The sequence below is a fragment of the Primulina eburnea genome, chromosome 8, assembly GCF_022965805.1.
Source record: "Primulina eburnea isolate SZY01 chromosome 8, ASM2296580v1, whole genome shotgun sequence".
In the NCBI taxonomy this organism is placed as follows: Eukaryota; Viridiplantae; Streptophyta; class Magnoliopsida; order Lamiales; family Gesneriaceae; genus Primulina; species Primulina eburnea.
In genome coordinates, this window is record NC_133108.1 from 10,851,117 (window position 1) to 10,860,674 (window position 9,558).

Below are 9,558 nucleotides of genomic sequence, written 5' to 3' on the forward strand. Positions count from 1 at the left end.
GCAGTCCAATTGAGGATTGTAATGAGAAAGTGGTCACACTTATACCAGAATTTAAATCCCTAATGACTATGAAGGACTTCAGGCCGATCAGCTTTTGCAATGTCAGCTATAAAATTATGGCTCAGACCCTGACAAACAGGCTAAGACAAATCCTAAAGCAAACAGTCAATGGATTTCCATGTGCATTTGTCTCATGCCGGTTAATCACTGAAAATATCATTCGGGGTTATGAGACCGTACATTGTATTTGAAACCGAAAATGAGGAAACAAAAACTATGCAGCTTTGAAGCTAGACACGAGCAATGCATATGACCGCGTTGAATGGAGATTCCTAGAGAAAGTTATGGGCAAGTTGGGCTTCTCTATAAGCTGGATTGAAAAAGTGATTAGATGTGTCCACATGGTTAAATACTTGTTCTCTCTCAATGGTGAACTCATGGAAACAGTGAGTTCAGATAGAGGAGTGAGACAAGGAGATCCCCTATTTCCTTACCTGTTTGTAATGTGTGCACATGGACTTTCTTCTTTACTACGCTATTCCGAAGCTCGCACTATGTTTTCTGGCGTCAAGATTGCAACCTCTTGTCCCTCTATCTCTCATATCTTTTTTGCAGATGACAGCCTAATATTCTTCAATGCTAATGTGGAAAATTATGCGGGTCTTCGTCACTATTTATCTCTATATGAAAAGGCATCCGGACAATCGATTAACTTCGACAATATGCACTATCATTCAGCCCCAATACAGCCAAGGAGGTAGTCAATAGAATCAAAGGTATGCTTACTATCCGAGTTGTACAGGAGCACGAGTTGTACTTGGGCCTCCCGACTTTCTCTATCCGGAAAAAAGAAGTTCCAATTTCAATACTTTATTTAGCGAATCGTGGAAAGATTACAAGGATGGGGCAGCAGGACCTACTCAGCTAGAGGAAAAGAAATCTCCAATCGATACCCACTTATGCAATGTCTTGCTTCTGCATCCCAAAATCCATTCTAGATGCGATCGAAAAAGAATGCTCGAACTTTTGGTGGGGGAAGGTTAATGGAAGGAAACGAATGCACTAGAAAACCTGGAAGTCCCTCTGCAAACCAAAAGCTTGGGGGGAATGGGTTTCCGCCAGCTGGAATCATTCAACAAAGTTCTTCTAGAAAAATAAATATGGAGAATAATGATTACTCTGGAGTCCCTGGTAGCGCGTGTCCTGAAAGCGGGATATTTCAAGCACCAAGACATCATGGACGCTAACATTGGGAATAATCCGTCTTTCATATGAAGATATATTATTTGGAGTAGGCAGCTGATAGTGAAGGGTATTAGTAGGCGAATTGGTAACGGGAAGAGGATTCAAAAATTTCGGGATAACTGGATCCCTGGTTACCAAATCCCAATGCCTGAACTAAGTAACCAGGAAAAATAAAAATCTGTTAACTCTCTTATTCATGAGGGATCTTTGAATAAAATAGTGATACACCAACTCTTCCCCTCCTATATTGCTAATGAAATAAGGACCATCCCAATGCATGTGAGCTAACAGAAGACTCAAGATTCTGGAGGCACAACCCGAAAGGATTATACTCGGTGCAGGATGGATATAGAATGGATACATGATACTACCAAGCCCAGCCGAACTGCTCCAAGATTCAATCGAGATGTTGGTGGAAATTCCTATGGGCACTCTTGATCCATCCAAAAGTGTGGATTTTTTGGTGGAGAACTCTTCATAACATAATCCCCACAGAGATGAATCTCTTGGTTCATCATGTACCAGCCAATGCCAACTCTGCAAATTTGGGTCTGATACAACCGATCACGCTTTATTTTGGTGTCCGACAATGAAATCTTGTTGGAAAAATAATGCATTCAAAAAATTCTCGAAAGGGCCAAACGATCCAATAATATGGAGATCTTTAGTGGATGAAGGAGCAACTTGATCGGAAGGACTTTGAATTCTTTGTGGTTTGTACCTGGGAAGTTTGGCACTAGAGGCTACAGCTCCTACACAAGGAAGATCGAAACCTAGATAAGGTCGGAGCAGATTGGAGCACTCGCCTGTTGAACGAATACAAAGATGCATGCACAAATATTAGCATTGCACCAACTCATAGCACTTGCAACACCAAAGCAAACGGCAAAGGCCAAAGAATAACCATCTATAGCTAGAGACAGTCGCGGCCTACAATGAGAATGCAAATATTTACTCGGTTGGTGGAGTAATACATAACCACGAGGGGCATATTCTGCTAGCTTGACAGAGTTGGGACACTTGCTTATAGGGTAGCTCTACCGCCTAATCTGGCTGGAGTACACAATGTGTAATGCCCAAGATATTATATCATGTTAAAATACGATTATAGATTTTGATCGAGATGAGTATGGAATACTAATTTAATGTGATTATTAAAGGGCTATTACGAGACCAATCGGGCCAAGTATATGAATTACATATCATGTGGACAGAAAGTCTGGCGCCCGAGCGGTAGTTTTTGACCGCCCGAGCGCCAGTGTTCATCAAATAAACATCTCGGGCAGAAGAGTTGGCGCCCGGGCGGTAGTTTTGACCGCCCGAGCGCCAAAGGTTATAATCGAGAGTGCTTGGGCAGAGAAGGCCGCGCCCGAGCGGTACATTATTACCGCTCGAGCGCCGGCGGAATGTTAAGGAAAAGTGACACGTTTCGTTTTCATGCAAGTCTGAATATATATATGTATATACAAGCAACGAAATTCTTCAGAAATGAGGAAAAGAGTCGGAGGGAATTCAAGAAAAATCCTTACGCCTTTATATTTCAATCCGTCCGTCAGATTTTAAATCCGACTTCAGTACCGAGTTCCTATCAGCGTAGGCTACAACTGGACGTAAGTTTTACTACGTTTTGACATGTTTGGAAAATATGATGTTGTTAGAATTGAATACACGGCATATAGGTTGTTCTTGACATGTTAGACAGCGTAGAATCGAAGTCAGATTAAGAAACGGACTGATTATGGAATTGTTATGAATTTCAGAATGAAATTGACTAGAATTGATATCAGATTTGTACCAGTGGTTGATTGTAAATGTTTGGAATTGATATAGGCTGATATAGTATTATCAGTATCGCAAGATTGTACTGTTGTACTGTCAGAATTTGATAGAACAGAGATGTTGTGATTTGATTAGGTTATTGATACAGAATATATTGATATTGTCATTGCCAGATTAAACAGTGACAGACTTTGAATCGAGACTTCAATTGTATCAGATCGACAACAAGAAAGGTATAAATAAATGTTGATTCGGGATTGCACAACTCGAGTTAGGTTTGACTTGAGTTTCCCTAAATCACATACTTTATTTTATTGCATTGATATTTGCAGATTATCAGATTGATATGTTATTGTATTGACTTAGAACAGAGTCAGAGTCCGAGTCTAGGGCAGACAGCCTAGCTAGGGCAGAACCGCCGAGTCTTTCTCAGAACCGATAAGACTCTAGACTTACGGTGTATCGACGAGCTTCAGATGTAGATCGACGTCTATCTCAGACAAACTCGATACAGCATACCAAAGTCTAAATTAGATTGGGATCCCTAGATTTGAGATAAGATAAGAGTAGATCACGAGTCATTGATTCATGTAGTCAGATTAGATACATGTTTCGATGTTTGTTTATGCTTTTATATATGTTTTATATGATTGCATTTAATACATTGTTTATAATAGGATATTTATATCTCACCGGATTTATCCGGCTGTTGTCTTGTTTGTATGTGTGCATGACAACAGGTGGGACAGGTACAGGGTCACAGAGATGAAGACAGACTGAGATTAGAGTGGTGATACCGGACTTGGACTAGAGCTAGGGTTTAAACACTTGATTGTAGTTGTTGAACCTGAGCATGTATGATTGTATATTTTATCAGAGTGATACTTTTATACTGATATGTATAGTAGTTTGATTCCATTACCTTCCGCATTAAAAAAAAAAAAAATTTAGACCCTGTTTATTATAATTGATTTAGTCCCAATGACGATTAAGAACATGATTAGCGTCCGGGTCCCCACAACAGGTGGTATCAGAGCGATAGATCCTTTAGATTGAGATAGAAGAGGCTAGTGAGCGGGGTAGATTGAGGTTTTCTTTCCTGCTTTTGAATGCTAGCATGTCTTACTGCTTTATTCCAGGTTACTTCTTTATCTGATTTGATATAGTAATATGTTTTATTGAGATTGGATCAGTACTGATTCTAGATCAGCAGTAAGATGATCAGAGGAGGATTGAAACAGAATTGTTGTATCTGTTACTAATCTATTTGATTATTAGATATGCCTCCGAGACGAGTACCAGAACAGGGAAGTACATCAAATACTCCAATGGATTTCACACCGACTCCAATGGAAACGTTATTGAAACGTTTTCAGTCATTTCATCCGCCGACCTTGAAAGGCACAGAGAACGCTGTAGAGTGCGAGAGTTGGCTCGATGATATAGAGATGTTGTTCGAATCCTTGGAGTATACGGATGAGAAGAGAGTGAAATTGATTGGACATCAGCTGCACGATGTTGCTAAGGACTGGTGGATCACGAGAAAGAGAGCCATGGAGCATAGAGGTACGATGATTACCTGGAATATATTTAGAACTGAATTTTATCAACGATTCTTTCCAGTGTCGTACCAGAAGGACAAGGGGGCGGAGTTTGCCAATCTAAAGCAAGGACCGATGAACATAGAAGAATACGTGTCAAAGTTCTCCTCCTTGCTGAAATTTGCTCCACATGTGGCTGATAGCGAAGAAGCTACTGCTGACCAGTTCATCAATGGCCTGAATCCCGATATTTTCACATTGGTGAACACAGGGCGACCAGATAATTTTACTGATGCCCTGAACAGAGCCAAGGGAGCAGAAGCCGGTCTGATGAGACAGAAAGGGGCTTCATTTGTGCCTCCAGCACCGAGACCACAGCAACCACCTCCCAGATTTGAGAGTGGCAGCAGTAGTGGAGGAAAGAAAGAATTTTTGAAAGCTAGGGGAAAGCAATTCAAGAAATCTGGCAGTAGTTCTTCCAGCTCCGGTGGTTCCAGACTGAGCCAGAGTTACACTGGAGTTTATTGCAAGACTTGCGGAGGAAGACATGCAACTGAGCAATGCCAGGGAGTGACCGGTAGTTGCAATGTTTGTAAACAGCCGGGACACTTTGCTAAAGTGTGTCCCCAGAGAGGTTCCCAAAGATCGCCGGGGGCCGAGTCATCGGGATCAGCAGCACAAACTGGGAGACGATCCGCTGCTGTTCATACATTCCAGCCAGCGGCAGCTCAGTCACAGCAGAGGCCAGGAGGAAGCCAGACAGTTGGTCAGCCTCCGAGACAGCAGGCCAGAGTCTTCGCTTTGACAGAGGAGCAGGCCCAGGAAGCACCAGATGACGTTGTGGCAGGTAACTGTTCTTTGTTTGGTTATCCTGCTTACGTATTAGTTGATACCGGTGCTTCACACACATTTATTTCTGAACGATTTGCATTGGGTCATGCATTGCCTGTAGAGTCGTTAGCTACTGTAGTGTCTGTCTCTTCTCCGTTGGGGATGGGTTTGATATCCATGAATTTGGTTAACCATTGTGTACTACAGTATGACGGGCATGAGATTGAGTTAGATTGCATCGTACTTGGGTTGTCAGATTTTGATTGTATTATCGGTGTTGATATGCTAACCAAGTACAGAGCGATAGTTGATTGTTTCCACAAGATAGTGAGATTCAGACCAGATATGGCTGAAGAGTGGAAATTTTACGGTAAGGGTTCTAGATCGAGAATTCCTTTAGTATCCGTATTATCTATGACTCGATTGTTACAGAAAGGAGCAGAAGGGTTCCTTGTATATTCAGTAGATTTACTGAAGTCGAGTCCAGCATTGGCAGATCTGCCAGTGGTACGTGAGTTTGCTGACGTCTTCCCAGATGAGATCCCGGGATTACCTCCAGTTAGAGAGATAGACTTCAGCATTGAACTGATGCCAGGTACAATACCGATTTCTAGAGCTCCGTACCGAATGGCACCAGTTGAACTGAAAGAATTGAAGGATCAGCTGGAAGATTTACTGGCCAAGGGGTACATCAGACCGAGTGTGTCTCCTTGGGGTGCTCCAGTATTGTTTGTAAGAAAGAAAGATGGTTCGATGAGACTCTGCATCGACTATCGGCAACTGAACAAGGCAACGGTAAAGAATAAATATCCTTTGCCTAGTATAGATGATTTATTCGATTAGTTGCAGGGTTCTTCAGTATATTCCAAGATCGATTTGAGATCGGGATATCATCAGTTGAGAGTCAGAGATTCTGATATCTCAAAGACAGCATTCAGAACCAGGTATGGGCACTATGAATTTATTGTCATGCCGTTTGGTCTGACGAATGCTCCAGCTGTATTCATGGGATTGATGAACCGTATCTTCCAGAAATATCTCGATGATTTTGTGATTATTTTCATCGATGATATTTTGATTTATTCAAAGAATATGAGTGAGCATGCTGAGCATTTAAGAACTGTGTTGAAAATTCTAAGGGCTGAGAAGTTATATGCTAAACTGTCGAAATGTGAGTTTTGGCTAAGACAGGTAGTATTTCTGGGTCATATTATATCAGGAGATGGTATATCAGTTGATCCCAGTAAAGTGGAAGCCGTGATTTCTTGGCCAAGACCGACATCAGTACCTGAAATTCGCAGTTTTATGGGTTTAGCGGGATACTACCGTCGTTTCATTAAAGATTTCTCGAGTATAGATAAACCAATTACTCAGCTGACTCAGAAGAATGCTCCATTTGTTTGGTCTGAAGAATGTGAGACCAGTTTTCTGGAGTTGAAGAAGAGGTTGACCAGGGCACCGGTGTTGACTATTCCCTCCGGTACTGGTGATTTTGTGGTTTATTGCGACGCTTCTCACAGAGGGTTGGGATGTGTGCTGATGCAACGAGGGCATGTTATTGCCTATGCCTCAAGACAGCTTAAACCACATGAGACTCGCTATCCAATTCATGACCTAGAATTGGCAGCCATTGTCTTTGCATTAAAGATATGGCGACACTATCTTTATGGTGAAAAGTTTGAGATATATTCTGATCATAAGAGTTTGAAATATCTGTTTTCACAATCTGAATTGAATATGAGACAACGAAGATGGCTTGATTTGCTTAAAGATTTTGATTGTGAAATCAAATACTATCCAGGAAAGTCTAATGCAGCAGCAGATGCATTAAGTCGAAAGGTATGTTCCTTATCCTTATCGACGATTGGTGTTTCAAATTTGATCGAAGACTGCTGTTTGTCTGGATTAGAATTTGAAACGGATTATAGACCGTTGAGACTCTATACGGTGCAAGTAGAACCAGAACTGATTATGAGAATTAAGGCAGCTCAGCGAAATGATCAGAATGTACAGAAATCAGTATCGATGGTTCGAGCAGGACATCGATCAGAGTATCAGGTACGTGATAACGTTTTGTATGTGAATAATCGTCTGGTTGTGCCGAATGTTTCAGATTTGAGACGACAGATACTGTCAGAAGCGCACAACAGTCGATTCAGTATTCATCCTGGTGGCAGAAAGATGTATAACTGATTTGAAAAGACAGTTCTGGTGGAAACAAATGAAGACTGACATTGCCGAATTTGTTTCCAAATGTCTGAATTGCCAACAGGTGAAAGCAGAAAGAAAGAAACCAGGAGGTTTATTACAGAGCTTGTCCATTCCTGAATGGAAATGGGATCACATTTCCATGGACTTTGTGACGCAGTTGCCACGTTCCTCCAAAGGTTGTGATGCGATTTGGGTCGTGATTGACAGATTGACCAAATCCGCATGTTTTATTCCGTACAAGATGACGTACAGATTTGACCAGATGGCAGAGATCTATGTCAGAGAAGTAGTCAGATTGCATGGAGTGCCGAAGTCGATTGTATCAGATCGTGATCCTCGATTTACTTCGCACTTCTGGCAGAGTTTGCAGCAGGCTCTCGGTACGCAGTTACATCTGAGTACCGCATATCATCCACAGACCGACGGACAGTCAGAGCGGACTATCCAGACACTGGAGGATATGCTGAGAGCAGTAGTGCTAGATTTTAGCACTAATTGGCAAGATGCAGTGCCTCTTTGTGAGTTTTCGTACAACAACAGCTATCAGACGAGTATTGAGATGGCTCCTTTTGAAGCGTTGTACGGAAAGAAGTGTAGATCCCCTCTTTATTGGGATGATATCTCTGAAGTACCTGAGATTGGACCAGATATGATCAGAGATATGACAGAAAAAGTGAAGCTAATTCGAAAGAAAATGAAGGCAGCACAAGACAGACAGGCCAAATATGCCAATGTTCGACGTAGACCGTTGGTATTTGAGGCAGGAGACCGAGTTTTCTTAAAGATTTCACCTGTCAGAGGAATGGTCAGATTTGGCAAGAAAGGAAAACTGTCTCCACGATATATTGGGCCTTATGAGATTCTCGAGAAAATAGGAGATCGTGCCTATCGACTCGCCTTACCGTCTTCATTATCCGGAATACATGATGTTTTTCATGTATCGTTATTAAGGAAATACCTTCCTGATGCTTCACATGCTATACAACCAGACGAGGCCGAGTTTGATGAATCACTGAGCTATGTTGAAAAACCGATTCAGATCATTGATCGTAAAGAAAAACAGCTCAGAACGAAGATGATTCCACTTGTAAAAGTGCAATGGACTCGTCATGGTGTAGAAGAAGCAACCTGGGAGACTGAATCAGATATGAGACAAGAATTCCCAGAGTTGTTTCGATGATGTAAAATTCTAATACAGTTCTGGATATACTCCTTGTTGATATGATTAATGCTTGTGATTTCGAGGACGAAATCATATCTTAGGAGGGGAGAAATGTAATGCCCAAGATATTATATCATGTTAAAATACGATTATAGATTTTGATCGAGATGAGTATGGAATACTAATTTAATGTGATTATTAAAGGGCTATTACGAGACCAATCGGGCCAAGTATATGAATTACATATCATGTGGACACAAAGTCTGGCGCCCGAGCGGTAGTTTTTGACCGCCCGAGCGCCAGTGTTCATCAAATAAACATCTCGGGCAGAAGAGTTGGCGCCCGGGCGGTAGTTTTTGACCGCCCGAGCGCCAAGGGTTATAATCGAGAGTGCTTGGGCAGAGAAGGCCGCGCCCGAGCGATACATTATTACCGCTCGAGCGCCGGCAGAATGTTAAGGAAAAGTGACACGTTTCGTTTTCATGCAAGTCTGAATATATATATGTATATACAAGCAACGAAATTCTTCAGAAATGAGGAAAAGAGTCTGAGGGAATTCAAGAAAAATCTTTACGCCTTTATATTTCAATCCGTCCGTCAGATTTTAAATCCGACTTCGGTACCGAGTTCCTATCAGCGTAGGCTACAACTGGACGTAAGTTTTACTACGTTTTGACATGTTTGGAAAATATGATGTTGTTAGAATTGAATACACGGCATATAGGTTGTTCTTGACATGTTAGACAGCGTAGAATCGAAGTCAGATTAAGAAACGGACTGATTATGGAA